This window comes from Argiope bruennichi, chromosome 8 (assembly GCF_947563725.1).
Source record: "Argiope bruennichi chromosome 8, qqArgBrue1.1, whole genome shotgun sequence".
NCBI lineage: Eukaryota > Metazoa > Arthropoda > Arachnida > Araneae > Araneidae > Argiope > Argiope bruennichi.
The window spans coordinates 26149413-26167883 of record NC_079158.1 but is presented as its reverse complement, the minus strand read 5'-3'; positions in this window follow the sequence as shown (position 1 = coordinate 26167883).

Below are 18471 nucleotides of genomic sequence, written 5' to 3'. Positions count from 1 at the left end.
TATTTTTCATTTTTTAAAAAATTTTTTTAGTCAGTTTTTTTTATCATTCCTACAGTTAAAATAAATTATTCGAAGTCATATACGTCAAAAATAGAATTTAATTTCAAAAAAATTCTATATTTATTCGAAATTTTAATAGTCGAGTTCAAGCACATGCGCAGAATTCATCCGTATTCTTAGCATTGTGCTTTTAGAATAGATTGACTCCGTATATAAAAATTTACTGGACAGCCGTAATGAGAATCTTAGACCTTTCAGAAGCGCTCGGGTTACGAGACTTGGTGGCTAGATCGGCAGAGTGTGGCACTTAGTTTTGCAGGTCTTCAGTTCCATTCCGACAAATGTTTTTATATATTTTTCATTTTTTAAAAAATTTATTTTAGTCAGTTTTTTTTTATCATTCCTACAGTTAAAATGAATTATTCCAAGTCATATACGTCAAAAATAGAATTTAATTTCAAAAAAATTCTATATTTATTCGAAATTTTAATAGTCGAGTGCACGCACATGCGAAGAATTCATCCGTATTCTTAGCATTGTGCTTTTAGAATAGATTGACTCCGTATATAAAAATTTACTGGACAGCCGTAATGAGAATCTTAGACCTTTCAGAAGCGCTCGGGTTACGAGACTTGGTGGCTAGATCGGCAGAGTGTGGCACTTAGTTTTGCAGGTCTTCAGTTCGAGGCCGACAAAAGTTTTTATATATTTTTCATTTTTTTAAAAATTAATTTTAGTCAGTTTTTTTTATCATTCGTACAGATAAAATGAATTATTCCAAGTCATATACGTCAAAAATAGAATTTAATTTCAAAAAAATTCTATATTTATTCGAAATTTTAATAGTCGAGTTCACGCACATGCGAAGAATTCATCCGTATTCTTAGCATTGTGCTTTTAGAATAGATTGACTCCGTATATAAAAATTTACTGGACAGCCGTAATGAGAATCTTAGACCTTTCAGAAGCGCTCGGGTTACGAGACTTGGTGGCTAGATCGGCAGAGTGTGGCACTTAGTTTTGCAGGTCTTCAGTTCGAGGCCGACAAAAGTTTTTATATATTTTTCATTTTTTTAAAAATTAATTTTAGTCAGTTTTTTTTATCATTCGTACAGATAAAATGAATTATTCCAAGTCATATACGTCAAAAATAGAATTTAATTTCAAAAAAATTCTATATTTATTCGAAATTTTAATAGTCGAGTTCACGCACATGCGCAGAATTCATCCGTATTCTTAGCATTGTGCTTTTAGAATAGATTGACTCCGTATATAAAAATTTACTGGACAGCCGTAATGAGAATCTTAGACCTTTCAGAAGCGCTCGGGTTACGAGACTTGGTGGCTAGATCGGCAGAGTGTGGTACTTAGTTTTGCAGGTCTTCAGTTCGAGGCCGACAAATGTTTTTATATATTTTTCATTTTTTTAAAAATTTATTTTAGTCAGTTTTTTTATCATTCCTACAGTTAAAATGAATTATTCGAAGTCATATACGTCAAAAATAGAATTTAATTTCAAAAAAATTCTATATTTATTCGAAATTTTAATAGTCGAGTTCACGCACATGCGCAGAATTCATCCGTATTCTTAGCATTGTGCTTTTAGAATAGATTGACTCCGTATATAAAAATTTACTGTACAGCCGTAATGAGAATCTTAGACATTTCAGAAGCGCACGGGTTACGAGACTTGGTGGCTAGATCGGCAGAGTGTGGCACTTAGTTTTGCATGTCTTCAGTTCGAGGCTGACAAATTTTTTTATATATTTTTCATTTTTTAAAAAATTAATTTTAGTCAGTTTTTTTTATCATTCCTACAGTTAAAATGAATTATTCCAAGTCATATACGTCAAAAATAGAATTTAATTTCAAAAAAATTCTATATTTATTCGAAATTTTAATAGTCGAGTTCACGCACATGCGCAGAATTCATCCGTATTCTTAGCATTGTGCTTTTAGAATAGATTGACTCCGTATATAAAAATTTACTGTACAGCCGTAATGAGAATCTTAGACATTTCAGAAGCGCACGGGTTACGAGACTTGGTGGCTAGATCGGCAGAGTGTGGCACTTAGTTTTGCATGTCTTCAGTTCGAGGCTGACAAATTTTTTTATATATTTTTCATTTTTTAAAAAATTAATTTTAGTCAGTTTTTTTTATCATTCCTACAGTTAAAATGAATTATTCCAAGTCATATACGTCAAAAATAGAATTTAATTTCAAAAAAATTCTATATTTATTCGAAATTTTAATAGTCGAGTTCACGCACATGCGCAGAATTCATCCGTATTCTTAGCATTGTGCTTTTAGAATAGATTGACTCCGTATATAAAAATTTACTGTACAGCCGTAATGAGAATCTTAGACCTTTCAGAAGCGCTGGGGTTACGAGACTTGGTGGCTAGATCGGCAGAGTGTGGCACTTAGTTTTGCAGGTCTTCAGTTCGAGGCCGACAAATGTTTTTATATATTTTTCATTTTTTTTAAAATTAATTTTAGTCAGTTTTTTTTATCATTCGTACAGATAAAATGAATTATTCCAAGTCATATACGTCAAAAATAGAATTTAATTTCAAAAAAATTCTATATTTATTCGAAATTTTAATAGTCGAGTTCACGCACATGCGCAGAATTCATCCGTATTCTTAGCATTGTGCTTTTAGAATAGATTGACTCCGTATATAAAAATTTACTGGACAGCCGTAATGAGAGTCTTAGACCTTTCAGAAGCGCTCGGGTTACGAGACTTGGTGGCTAGATAGGCAGAGTGTGGTACTTAGTTTTGCAGGTCTTCAGTTCGAGGCCGACAAATGTTTTTATATATTTTTCATTTTTTTAAAAATTTATTTTAGTCAGTTTTTTTATCATTCCTACAGTTAAAATGAATTATTCGAAGTCATATACGTCAAAAATAGAATTTAATTTCAAAAAAATTCTATATTTATTCGAAATTTTAATAGTCGAGTTCACGCACATGCGCAGAATTCATCCGTATTCTTAGCATTGTGCTTTTAGAATAGATTGACTCCGTATATAAAAATTTACTGGACAGCCGTAATGAGAATCTTAGACCTTTCAGAAGCGCTCGGGTTACGAGATATGGTGGCTAGATCGGCAGAGTGTGGCACTTAGTTTTGCAGGTCTTCAGTTCGAGGCCGACAAATGTTTTTATATATTTTTCATTTTTTAAAAAATTTATTTTAGTCAGTTTTTTTTTATCATTCCTACAGTTAAAATAAATTATTCGAAGTCATATACGTCAAAAATAGAATTTAATTTCAAAAAAATTCTATATTTATTCGAAATTTTAATAGTCGAGTTCAAGCACATGCGCAGAATTCATCCGTATTCTTAGCATTGTGCTTTTAGAATAGATTGACTCCGTATATAAAAATTTACTGGACAGCCGTAATGAGAATCTTAGACCTTTCAGAAGCGCTCGGGTTACGAGACTTGGTGGCTAGATCGGCAGAGTGTGGCACATAGTTTTGCAGGTCTTCAGTTCGAGGCCGACAAATGTTTTTATATATTTTTCATTTTTTAAAAAATTTATTTTAGTCAGTTTTTTTTTTATCATTCCTACAGTTAAAATGAATTATTCCAAGTCATATACGTCAAAAATAGAATTTAATTTCAAAAAAATTCTATATTTATTCGAAATTTTAATAGTCGAGTGCACGCACATGCGCAGAATTCATCCGTATTCTTAGCATTGTGCTTTTAGAATAGATTGACTCCGTATATAAAAATTTACTGGACAGCCGTAATGAGAATCTTAGACCTTTCAGAAGCGCTCGGGTTACGAGACTTGGTGGCTAGATCGGCAGAGTGTGGCACTTAGTTTTGCAGGTCTTCAGTTCGAGGCCGACAAAAGTTTTTATATATTTTTCATTTTTTAAAAAATTAATTTTAGTCAGTTTTTTTTATCATTCGTACAGATAAAATGAATTATTCCAAGTCATATACGTCAAAAATAGAATTTAATTTCAAAAAAATTCTATATTTATTCGAAATTTTAATAGTCGAGTTCACGCACATGCGCAGAATTCATCCGTATTCTTAGCATTGTGCTTTTAGAATAGATTGACTCCGTATATAAAAATTTACTGGACAGCCGTAATGAGAATCTTAGACCTTTCAGAAGCGCTCGGGTTACGAGACTTGGTGGCTAGATCGGCAGAGTGTGGTACTTAGTTTTGCAGGTCCACAGTTCGAGGCCGATAAATGTTTTTATATATTTTTCATTTTTTAAAAAATTTATTTTAGTCAGTTTTTTTATCATTCCTACAGTTAAAATGAATTATTCGAAGTCATATACGTCAAAAATAGAATTTAATTTCAAAAAAATTCTATATTTATTCGAAATTTTAATAGTCGAGTTCACGCACATGCGCAGAATTCATCCGTATTCTTAGCATTGTGCTTTTAGAATAGATTGACTCCGTATATAAAAATTTACTGTACAGCCGTAATGAGAATCTTAGACATTTCAGAAGCGCACGGGTTACGAGACTTGGTGGCTAGATCGGCAGAGTGTGGCACTTAGTTTTGCAGGTCTTCAGTTCGAGGCCGACAAATGTTTTTATATATTTTTCATTTTTTTAAAAATTAATTTTAGTCAGTTTTTTTTATCATTCCTACAGTTAAAATGAATTATTCCAAGTCATATACGTCAAAAATAGAATTTAATTTCAAAAAACTTCTATATTTATTCGAAATTTTAATAGTCGAGTTCACGCACATGCGCAGAATTCATCCGTATTCTTAGCATTGTGCTTTTAGAATAGATTGACTCCGTATATAAAAACTTACTGGACAGCCGTAATGAGAATCTTAGACCTTTCAGAAGCGCTCGGGTTACGAGACTTGGTGGCTAGATCGGCAGAGTGTGGTACTTAGTTTTGCAGGTCTTCAGTTCGAGGCCGACAAATGTTTTTATATATTTTTCATTTTTTTAAAAATTTATTTTAGTCAATTTTTTTATCATTCCTACAGTTAAAATGAATTATTCGAAGTCATATACGTCAAAAATATAATTTAATTTCAAAAAAAGTCTATATTTATTCGAAATTTTAATAGTCGAGTTCACGCACATGCGCAGAATTCATCCGTATTCTTAGCATTGTGCCTTTAGAATAGATTGACTCCGTATATAAAAATTTACTGTACAGCCGTAATGAGAATCTTAGACATTTCAGAAGCGCACGGGTTACGAGACTTGGTGGCTAGATCGGCAGAGTGTGGCACTTAGTTTTGCAGGTCTTGAGTTCGAGGCCGACAAATGTTTTTATATATTTTTCATTTTTTTAAAAATTTATTTTAGTCAGTTTTTTTATCATTCCTACAGTTAAAATGAATTATTCGAAGTCATATACGTCAAAAATAGAATTTAATTTCAAAAAAAATCTATATTTATTCGAAATTTTAATAGTCGAGTTCACGCACATGCGCAGAATTCATCCGTATTCTTAGCATTGTGCTTTTAGAATAGATTGACTCCGTATATAAAAATTTACTGGACAGCCGTAATGAGAATCTTAGACCTTTCAGAAGCGCTCGGGTTACGAGACTTGGTGGCTAGATCGGCAGAGTGTGGCACTTAGTTTTGCAGGTCTTCAGTTCGAGGCCGACAAATGTTTTTATATATTTTTCATTTTTTAAAAAATTTATTTTAGTCAGTTTTTTTTATCATTCCTACAGTTAAAATGAATTATTCCAAGTCATATACGTCAAAAATAGAATTTAATTTAAAAAAAAATCTATATTTATTAGAAATTTTAATAGTCGAGTTCACGCACATGCGCAGAATTCATCCGTATTCTTAGCATTGTGCTTTTAGAATAGATTGACTCCGTATATAAAAATTTACTGGACAGCCGTAATGAGAATCTTAGACCTTTCAGAAGCGCTCGGGTTACGAGACTTGGTGGCTAGATCGGTAGAGTGTGGCTCTTAGTTTTGCAGGTCTTCAGTTCGAGGCCGACAAATGTTTTTATATATTTTTCATTTTTTTAAAAATTTATTTTAGTCAGTTTTTTTTATCATTCCTACAGTTAAAATGAATTATTCGAAGTCATATACGTCAAAAATAGAATATAATTTCAAAAAAATTCTATATTTATTCGAAATTTTAATAGTCGAGTTCACGCACATGCGCAAAATTCATCCGTATTCTTAGCATTGTGCTTTTAGAATAGATTGACTCCGTATATAAAAATTTACTGGACAGCCGTAATGAGAATCTTAGACCTTTCAGAAGCGCTCGGGTTACGAGGCTTGGTGGCTAGATCGGCAGAGTGTGGCACTTAGTTTTGCAGGTCTTCAGTTCGAGGCCGACAAATGTTTTTATATATTTTTCATTTTTTTAAAAATTTATTTTAGTCAGTTTTTTTTATCATTCCTACAGTTAAAATGAATTATTCGAAGTCATATACGTCAAAAATAGAATTTAATTTCAAAAAAATTCTATATTTATTCGAAATTTTAATAGTCGAGTTCACGCACATGCGCAGAATTCATCCGTATTCTTAGCATTGTGCTTTTAGAATAGATTGACTCCGTATATAAAAATTTACTGGACAGCCGTAATGAGAATCTTAGACCTGTCAGAAGCCCTCGGGTTACGAGACTTTTTGGCTAGATCGGCAGAGTGTGGCACTTAGTTTTGCAGGTCTTCAGTTCGAGGCCGACAAATGTTTTTATATATTTTTCATTTTTTAAAAAAATTATTTTAGTCAGTTTTTTTTATCATTCCTACAGTTAAAATGAATTATTCGAAGTCATATACGTCAAAAATAGAATTTAATTTCAAAAAAATTCTATATTTATTCGAAATTTTAATAGTCGAGTTCACGCACATGCGCAGAATTCATCCGTATTCTTAGCATTGTGCCTTTAGAATAGATTGACTCCGTATATAAAAATTTACTGTACAGCCGTAATGAGAATCTTAGACATTTCAGAAGCGCACGGGTTACGAGACTTGGTGGCTAGATCGGCAGAGTGTGGCACTTAGTTTTGCAGGTCTTGAGTTCGAGGCCGACAAATGTTTTTATATATTTTTCATTTTTTAAAAAATTAATTTTAGTCAGTTTTTTTTATCATTCCTACAGTTAAAATGAATTATTCCAAGTCATATACGTCAAAAATAGAATTTAATTTAAAAAAAAATCTATATTTATTCGAAATTTTAATAGTCGAGTTCACGCACATGCGCAGAATTCATCCGTATTCTTAGCATTGTGCTTTTAGAATAGATTGACTCCGTATATAAAAATTTACTGGACAGCCGTAATGAGAATCTTAGACCTTTCAGAAGCGCTCGGGTTACGAGACTTGGTGGCTAGATCGGCAGAGTGTGGCTCTTAGTTTTGCAGGTCTTCAGTTCGAGGCCGACAAATGTTTTTATATATTTTTCATTTTTTTTTAAATTTATTTTAGTCAGTTTTTTTATCATTCCTACAGTTAAAATGAATTATTCGAAGTCATATACGTCAAAAATAGAATTTAATTTCAAAAAAAATCTATATTTATTCGAAATTTTAATAGTCGAGTTCACGCACATGCGCAGAATTCATCCGTATTCTTAGCATTGTGCTTTTAGAATAGATTGACTCCGTATATAAAAATTTACTGGACAGCCGTAATGAGAATCTTAGACCTTTCAGAAGCGCTCGGGTTACGAGACTTGGTGGCTAGATCGGCAGAGTGTGGCACTTAGTTTTGCAGGTCTTCAGTTCGAGGCCGACAAATGTTTTTATATATTTTTCATTTTTTTAAAAATTTATTTTAGTCAGTTTTTTTTATCATTCCTACAGTTAAAATGAATTATTCGAAGTCATATACGTCAAAAATAGAATTTAATTTCAAAAAAATTCTATATTTATTCGAAATTTTAATAGTCGAGTTCACGCACATGCGCAGAATTCATCCGTATTCTTAGCATTGTGCTTTTAGAATAGATTGACTCCGTATATAAAAATTTACTGGACAGCCGTAATGAGAATCTTAGACCTGTCAGAAGCCCTCGGGTTACGAGACTTTTTGGCTAGATCGGCAGAGTGTGGCACTTAGTTTTGCAGGTCTTCAGTTCGAGGCCGACAAATGTTTTTATATATTTTTCATTTTTTAAAAAAATTATTTTAGTCAGTTTTTTTTATCATTCCTACAGTTAAAATGAATTATTCGAAGTCATATACGTCAAAAATAGAATTTAATTTCAAAAAAATTCTATATTTATTCGAAATTTTAATAGTCGAGTTCACGCACATGCGCAGAATTCATCCGTATTCTTAGCATTGTGCTTTTAGAATAGATTGACTCCGTATATAAAAATTTACTGGACAGCCGTAATGAGAATCTTAGACCTTTCAGAAGCGCTCGGGTTACGAGACTTGGTGGCTAGATCGGCAGAGTGTGGCACTTAGTTTTGCAGGTCTTCAGTTCGAGGCCGACAAATGTTTTTATATATTTTTCATTTTTTTAAAAATTTATTTTAGTCAGTTTTTTTTATCATTCCTACAGTTAAAATGAATTATTCGAAGTCATATACGTCAAAAATAGAATTTAATTTCAAAAAAATTCTATATTTATTCGAAATTTTAATAGTCGAGTTCACGCACATGCGCAGAATTCATCCGTATTCTTAGCATTGTGCTTTTAGAATAGATTGACTCCGTATATAAAAATTTACTGGACAGCCGTAATGAGAATCTTAGACCTGTCAGAAGCCCTCGGGTTACGAGACTTGGTGGCTAGATCGGCAGAGTGTGGTACTTAGTTTTGCAGGTCTTCAGTTCGAGGCCGACAAATGTTTTTATATATTTTTCATTTTTTTAAAAATTTATTTTAGTCAGTTTTTTTATCATTCCTACAGTTAAAATGAATTATTCGAAGTCATATACGTCAAAAATAGAATTTAATTTCAAAAAAAATCTATATTTATTCGAAATTTTAATAGTCGAGTTCACGCACATGCGCAGAATTCATCCGTATTCTTAGCATTGTGCCTTTAGAATAGATTGACTCCGTATATAAAAATTTACTGTACAGCCGTAATGAGAATCTTAGACATTTCAGAAGCGCACGGGTTACGAGACTTGGTGGCTAGATCGGCAGAGTGTGGCACTTAGTTTTGCAGGTCTTGAGTTCGAGGCCGACAAATGTTTTTATATATTTTTCATTTTTTAAAAAATTAATTTTAGTCAGTTTTTTTTATCATTCCTACAGTTAAAATGAATTATTCCAAGTCATATACGTCAAAAATAGAATTTAATTTTAAAAAAAATCTATATTTATTCGAAATTTTAATAGTCGAGTTCACGCACATGCGCAGAATTCATCCGTATTCTTAGCATTGTGCTTTTAGAATAGATTGACTCCGTATATAAAAATTTACTGGACAGCCGTAATGAGAATCTTAGACCTTTCAGAAGCGCTCGGGTTACGAGACTTGGTGGCTAGATCGGCAGAGTGTGGCACTTAGTTTTGCAGGTCTTCAGTTCGAGGCCGACAAATGTTTTTATATATTTTTCATTTTTTTAAAAATTTATTTTAGTCAGTTTTTTTTATCATTCCTACAGTTAAAATGAATTATTCGAAGTCATATACGTCAAAAATAGAATTTAATTTCAAAAAAATTCTATATTTATTCGAAATTTTAATAGTCGAGTTCACGCACATGCGCAGAATTCATCCGTATTCTTAGCATTGTGCTTTTAGAATAGATTGACTCCGTATATAAAAATTTACTGGACAGCCGTAATGAGAATCTTAGACCTGTCAGAAGCCCTCGGGTTACGAGACTTGGTGGCTAGATCGGCAGAGTGTGGTACTTAGTTTTGCAGGTCTTCAGTTCGAGGCCGACAAATGTTTTTATATATTTTTCATTTTTTTAAAAATTTATTTTAGTCAGTTTTTTTATCATTCCTACAGTTAAAATGAATTATTCGAAGTCATATACGTCAAAAATAGAATTTAATTTCAAAAAAAATCTATATTTATTCGAAATTTTAATAGTCGAGTTCACGCACATGCGCAGAATTCATCCGTATTCTTAGCATTGTGCTTTTAGAATAGATTGACTCCGTATATAAAAATTTACTGGACAGCCGTAATGAGAATCTTAGACCTTTCAGAAGCGCTCGGGTTACGAGACTTGGTGGCTAGATCGGCAGAGTGTGGCTCTTAGTTTTGCAGGTCTTCAGTTCGAGGCCGACAAATGTTTTTATATATTTTTCATTTTTTTAAAAATTTATTTTAGTCAGTTTTTTTATCATTCCTACAGTTAAAATGAATTATTCGAAGTCATATACGTCAAAAATAGAATTTAATTTCAAAAAAAATCTATATTTATTCGAAATTTTAATAGTCGAGTTCACGCACATGCGCAGAATTCATCCGTATTCTTAGCATTGTGCTTTTAGAATAGATTGACTCCGTATATAAAAATTTACTGGACAGCCGTAATGAGAATCTTAGACCTTTCAGAAGCGCTCGGGTTACGAGACTTGGTGGCTAGATCGGCAGAGTGTGGCACTTAGTTTTGCAGGTCTTCAGTTCGAGGCCGACAAATGTTTTTATATATTTTTCATTTTTTAAAAAATTTATTTTAGTCAGTTTTTTTTATCATTCCTACAGTTAAAATGAATTATTCCAAGTCATATACGTCAAAAATAGAATTTAATTTAAAAAAAAATCTATATTTATTAGAAATTTTAATAGTCGAGTTCACGCACATGCGCAGAATTCATCCGTATTCTTAGCATTGTGCTTTTAGAATAGATTGACTCCGTATATAAAAATTTACTGGACAGCCGTAATGAGAATCTTAGACCTTTCAGAAGCGCTCGGGTTACGAGACTTGGTGGCTAGATCGGTAGAGTGTGGCTCTTAGTTTTGCAGGTCTTCAGTTCGAGGCCGACAAATGTTTTTATATATTTTTCATTTTTTTAAAAATTAATTTTAGTCAGTTTTTTTTATCATTCCTACAGTTAAAATGAATTATTCGAAGTCATATACGTCAAAAATAGAATATAATTTCAAAAAAATTCTATATTTATTCGAAATTTTAATAGTCGAGTTCACGCACATGCGCAAAATTCATCCGTATTCTTAGCATTGTGCTTTTAGAATAGATTGACTCCGTATATAAAAATTTACTGGACAGCCGTAATGAGAATCTTAGACCTTTCAGAAGCGCTCGGGTTACGAGACTTGGTGGCTAGATCGGCAGAGTGTGGCACTTAGTTTTGCAGGTCTTCAGTTCGAGGCCGACAAATGTTTTTATATATTTTTCATTTTTTTAAAAATTTATTTTAGTCAGTTTTTTTTATCATTCCTACAGTTAAAATGAATTATTCGAAGTCATATACGTCAAAAATAGAATTTAATTTCAAAAAAATTCTATATTTATTCGAAATTTTAATAGTCGAGTTCAAGCACATGCGCAGAATTCATCCGTATTCTTAGCATTGTGCTTTTAGAATAGATTGACTCCGTATATAAAAATTTACTGGACAGCCGTAATGAGAATCTTAGACCTGTCAGAAGCCCTCGGGTTACGAGACTTTTTGGCTAGATCGGCAGAGTGTGGCACTTAGTTTTGCAGGTCTTCAGTTCGAGGCCGACAAATGTTTTTATATATTTTTCATTTTTTAAAAAAATTATTTTAGTCAGTTTTTTTTATCATTCCTACAGTTAAAATGAATTATTCGAAGTCATATACGTCAAAAATAGAATTTAATTTCAAAAAAATTCTATATTTATTCGAAATTTTAATAGTCGAGTTCACGCACATGCGCAGAATTCATCCGTATTCTTAGCATTGTGCTTTTAGAATAGATTGACTCCGTATATAAAAATTTACTGGACAGCCGTAATGAGAATCTTAGACCTTTCAGAAGCGCTCGGGTTACGAGACTTGGTGGCTAGATCGGCAGAGTGTGGCACTTAGTTTTGCAGGTCTTCAGTTCGAGGCCGACAAATGTTTTTATATATTTTTCATTTTTTTAAAAATTTATTTTAGTCAGTTTTTTTTATCATTCCTACAGTTAAAATGAATTATTCGAAGTCATATACGTCAAAAATAGAATTTAATTTCAAAAAAATTCTATATTTATTCGAAATTTTAATAGTCGAGTTCACGCACATGCGCAGAATTCATCCGTATTCTTAGCATTGTGCTTTTAGAATAGATTGACTCCGTATATAAAAATTTACTGGACAGCCGTAATGAGAATCTTAGACCTGTCAGAAGCCCTCGGGTTACGAGACTTGGTGGCTAGATCGGCAGAGTGTGGTACTTAGTTTTGCAGGTCTTCAGTTCGAGGCCGACAAATGTTTTTATATATTTTTCATTTTTTTAAAAATTTATTTTAGTCAGTTTTTTTATCATTCCTACAGTTAAAATGAATTATTCGAAGTCATATACGTCAAAAATAGAATTTAATTTCAAAAAAAATCTATATTTATTCGAAATTTTAATAGTCGAGTTCACGCACATGCGCAGAATTCATCCGTATTCTTAGCATTGTGCCTTTAGAATAGATTGACTCCGTATATAAAAATTTACTGTACAGCCGTAATGAGAATCTTAGACATTTCAGAAGCGCATGGGTTACGAGACTTGGTGGCTAGATCGGCAGAGTGTGGCACTTAGTTTTGCAGGTCTTCAGTTCGAGGCCGACAAATGTTTTTATATATTTTTCATTTTTTAAAAAATTAATTTTAGTCAGTTTTTTTTATCATTCCTACAGTTAAAATGAATTATTCCAAGTCATATACGTCAAAAATAGAATTTAATTTAAAAAAAATCTATATTTATTAGAAATTTTAATAGTCGAGTTCACGCACATGCGCAGAATTCATCCGTATTCTTAGCATTGTGCTTTTAGAATAGATTGACTCCGTATATAAAAATTTACTGGACAGCCGTAATGAGAATCTTAGACCTTTCAGAAGCGCTCGGGTTACGAGACTTGGTGGCTAGATCGGTAGAGTGTGGCTCTTAGTTTTGCAGGTCTTCAGTTCGAGGCCGACAAATGTTTTTATATATTTTTCATTTTTTTAAAAATTTATTTTAGTCAGTTTTTTTTATCATTCCTACAGTTAAAATGAATTATTCGAAGTCATATACGTCAAAAATAGAATATAATTTCAAAAAAATTCTATATTTATTCGAAATTTTAATAGTCGAGTTCACGCACATGCGCAAAATTCATCCGTATTCTTAGCATTGTGCTTTTAGAATAGATTGACTCCGTATATAAAAATTTACTGGACAGCCGTAATGAGAATCTTAGACCTTTCAGAAGCGCTCGGGTTACGAGACTTGGTGGCTAGATCGGCAGAGTGTGGCACTTAGTTTTGCAGGTCTTCAGTTCGAGGCCGACAAATGTTTTTATATATTTTTCATTTTTTTAAAAATTTATTTTAGTCAGTTTTTTTTATCATTCCTACAGTTAAAATGAATTATTCGAAGTCATATACGTCAAAAATAGAATTTAATTTCAAAAAAATTCTATATTTATTCGAAATTTTAATAGTCGAGTTCACGCACATGCGCAGAATTCATCCGTATTCTTAGCATTGTGCTTTTAGAATAGATTGACTCCGTATATAAAAATTTACTGGACAGCCGTAATGAGAATCTTAGACCTGTCAGAAGCCCTCGGGTTACGAGACTTTTTGGCTAGATCGGCAGAGTGTGGCACTTAGTTTTGCAGGTCTTCAGTTCGAGGCCGACAAATGTTTTTATATATTTTTCATTTTTTAAAAAAATTATTTTAGTCAGTTTTTTTTATCATTCCTACAGTTAAAATGAATTATTCGAAGTCATATACGTCAAAAATAGAATTTAATTTCAAAAAAATTCTATATTTATTCGAAATTTTAATAGTCGAGTTCACGCACATGCGCAGAATTCATCCGTATTCTTAGCATTGTGCCTTTAGAATAGATTGACTCCGTATATAAAAATTTACTGTACAGCCGTAATGAGAATCTTAGACATTTCAGAAGCGCACGGGTTACGAGACTTGGTGGCTAGATCGGCAGAGTGTGGCACTTAGTTTTGCAGGTCTTGAGTTCGAGGCCGACAAATGTTTTTATATATTTTTCATTTTTTAAAAAATTAATTTTAGTCAGTTTTTTTTATCATTCCTACACTTAAAATGAATTATTCCAAGTCATATACGTCAAAAATAGAATTTAATTTAAAAAAAATCTATATTTATTCGAAATTTTAATAGTCGAGTTCACGCACATGCGCAGAATTCATCCGTATTCTTACCATTGTGCTTTTAGAATAGATTGACTCCGTATATAAAAATTTACTGGACAGCCGTAATGAGAATCTTAGACCTTTCAGAAGCGCTCGGGTTACGAGACTTGGTGGCTAGATCGGCAGAGTGTGGCTCTTAGTTTTGCAGGTCTTCAGTTCGAGGCCGACAAATGTTTTTATATATTTTTCATTTTTTTAAAAATTTATTTTAGTCAGTTTTTTTATCATTCCTACAGTTAAAATGAATTATTCGAAGTCATATACGTCAAAAATAGAATTTAATTTCAAAAAAAATCTATATTTATTCGAAATTTTAATAGTCGAGTTCACGCACATGCGCAGAATTCATCCGTATTCTTAGCATTGTGCTTTTAGAATAGATTGACTCCGTATATAAAAATTTACTGGACAGCCGTAATGAGAATCTTAGACCTGTCAGAAGCCCTCGGGTTACGAGACTTGGTGGCTAGATCGGCAGAGTGTGGTACTTAGTTTTGCAGGTCTTCAGTTCGAGGCCGACAAATGTTTTTATATATTTTTCATTTTTTTAAAAATTTATTTTAGTCAGTTTTTTTATCATTCCTACAGTTAAAATGAATTATTCGAAGTCATATACGTCAAAAATAGAATTTAATTTCAAAAAAAATCTATAATTATTCGAAATTTTAATAGTCGAGTTCACGCACATGCGCAGAATTCATCCGTATTCTTAGCATTGTGCTTTTAGAATAGATTGACTCCGTATATAAAAATTTACTGGACAGCCGTAATGAGAATCTTAGACCTGTCAGAAGCCCTCGGGTTACGAGACTTGGTGGCTAGATCGGCAGAGTGTGGCACTTAGTTTTACAGGTCTTCAGTTCGAGGCCGACAAATGTTTTTATATATTTTTCATTTTTTAAAAAATTTATTTTAGTCAGTTTTTTTTATCATTCCTACAGTTAAAATGAATTATTCGAAGTCATATACGTCAAAAATAGAATTTAATTTCAAAAAAATTCTATATTTATTCGAAATTTTAATAGTCGAGTTCACGCACATGCGCAGAATTCATCCGTATTCTTAGCATTGTGCCTTTAGAATAGATTGATTCCGTATATAAAAATTTACTGTACAGCCGTAATGAGAATCTTAGACATTTCAGAAGCGCACGGGTTACGAGACTTGGTGGCTAGATCGGCAGAGTGTGGCACTTAGTTTTGCAGGTCTTGAGTTCGAGGCCGACAAATGTTTTTATATATTTTTCATTTTTTAAAAAATTAATTTTAGTCAGTTTTTTTTATCATTCCTACAGTTAAAATGGATTATTCCAAGTCATATACGTCAAAAATAGAATTTAATTTAAAAAAAAATCTATATTTATTCGAAATTTTAATAGTCGAGTTCACGCACATGCGCAGAATTCATCCGTATTCTTAGCATTGTGCTTTTAGAATAGATTGACTCCGTATATAAAAATTTACTGGACAGCCGTAATGAGAATCTTAGACCTTTCAGAAGCGCTCGGGTTACGAGACTTGGTGGCTAGATCGGCAGAGTGTGGCTCTTAGTTTTGCAGGTCTTCAGTTCGAGGCCGACAAATGTTTTTATATATTTTTCATTTTTTTTAAAATTTATTTTAGTCAGTTTTTTTTATCATTCCTACAGTTAAAATGAATTATTCGAAGTCATATACGTCAAAAATAGAATATAATTTCAAAAAAATTCTATATTTATTCGAAATTTTAATAGTCGAGTTCACGCACATGCGCAGAATTCATCCGTATTCTTAGCATTGTGCTTTTAGAATAGATTGACTCCGTATATAAAAATTTACTGGACAGCCGTAATGAGAATCTTAGACCTTTCAGAAGCGCTCGGGTTACGAGACTTGGTGGCTAGATCGGCAGATTGTGGCACTTAGTTTTGCAGGTCTTCAGTTCGAGGCCGACAAATGTTTTTATATATTTTTCATTTTTTTAAAAATTTATTTTAGTCAGTTTTTTTTATCATTCCTACAGTTAAAATGAATTATTCGAAGTCATATACGTCAAAAATAGAATTTAATTTCAAAAAAATTCTATATTTATTCGAAATTTTAATAGTCGAGTTCACGCACATGCGCAGAATTCATCCGTATTCTTAGCATTGTGCTTTTAGAATAGATTGACTCCGTATATAAAAATTTACTGGACAGCCGTAATGAGAATCTTAGACCTGTCAGAAGCCCTCGGGTTACGAGACTTGGTGGCTAGATCGGCAGAGTGTGGTACTTAGTTTTGCAGGTCTTCAGTTCGAGGCCGACAAATGTTTTTATATATTTTTCATTTTTTTAAAAATTTATTTTAGTCAGTTTTTTTATCATTCCTACAGTTAAAATGAATTATTCGAAGTCATATACGTCAAAAATAGAATTTAATTTCAAAAAAAATCTATATTTATTCGAAATTTTAATAGTCGAGTTCACGCACATGCGCAGAATTCATCCGTATTCTTAGCATTGTGCTTTTAGAATAGATTGACTCCGTATATAAAAATTTACTGGACAGCCGTAATGAGAATCTTAGACCTGTCAGAAGCCCTCGGGTTACGAGACTTGGTGGCTAGATCGGCAGAGTGTGGCACTTAGTTTTGCAGGTCTTCAGTTCGAGGCCGACAAATGTTTTTATATATTTTTCATTTTTTAAAAAATTAATTTTAGTCAGTTTTTTTTTATTATTCCTACAGTTAAAATGAATTATTCCAAGTCATATACGTCAAAAATAGAATTTAATTTCAAAAAAATTCTATATTTATTCGAAATTTTAATAGTCGAGTTCACGCACATGCGCAGAATTCATCCGTATTCTTAGCATTGTGCTTTTAGAATAGATTAACTCCGTATATAAAAATTTACTGGACAGCCGTAATGAGAATCTTAGACCTGTCAGAAGCCCTCGGGTTACGAGACTTGGTGGCTAGATCGGCAGAGTGTGGTACTTAGTTTTGCAGGTCTTCAGTTCGAGGCCGACAAATGTTTTTATATATTTTTCATTTTTTTAAAAATTTATTTTAGTCAGTTTTTTTATCATTCCTACAGTTAAAATGAATTATTCGAAGTCATATACGTCAAAAATAGAATTTAATTTCAAAAAAAATCTATATTTATTCGAAATTTTAATAGTCGAGTTCACGCACATGCGCAGAATTCATCCGTATTCTTAGCATTGTGCTTTTAGAATAGATTGACTCCGTATATAAAAATTTACTGGACAGCCGTAATGAGAATCTTAGACCTGTCAGAAGCCCTCGGGTTACGAGACTTGGTGGCTAGATCGGCAGAGTGTGGCACTTAGTTTTGCAGGTCTTCAGTTCGAGGCCGACAAATGTTTTTATATATTTTTCATTTTTTAAAAAATTTATTTTAGTCAGTTTTTTTTATTATTCCTACAGTTAAAATGAATTATTCCAAGTCATATACGTCAAAAATAGAATTTAATTTCAAAAAAATTCTATATTTATTCGAAATTTTAATAGTCGAGTTCACGCACATGCGCAGAATTCATCCGTATTCTTAGCATTGTGCTTTTAGAATAGATTGACTCCGTATATAAAAATTTACTGGACAGCCGTAATGAGAATCTTAGACCTGTCAGAAGCCCTCGGGTTACGAGACTTGGTGGCTAGATCGGCAGAGTGTGGTACTTAGTTTTGCAGGTCTTCAGTTCGAGGCCGACAAATGTTTTTATATATTTTTCATTTTTTTAAAAATTTATTTTAGTCAGTTTTTTTATCATTCCTACAGTTAAAATGAATTATTCGAAGTCATATACGTCAAAAATAGAATTTAATTTCAATAAAAATCTATATTTATTCGAAATTTTAATAGTCGAGTTCACGCACATGCGCAGAATTCATCCGTATTCTTAGCATTGTGCTTTTAGAATAGATTGACTCCGTATATAAAAATTTACTGGACAGCCGTAATGAGAATCTTAGACCTGTCAGAAGCCCTCGGGTTACGAGACTTGGTGGCTAGATCGGCAGAGTGTGGTACTTAGTTTTGCAGGTCTTCAGTTTGAGGCCGACAAATGTTTTTATATATTTTTCATTTTTTTAAAAATTTATTTTAGTCAGTTTTTTTATCATTCCTACAGTTAAAATGAATTATTCGAAGTCATATACGTCAAAAATAGAATTTAATTTCAAAAAAAATCTATATTTATTCGA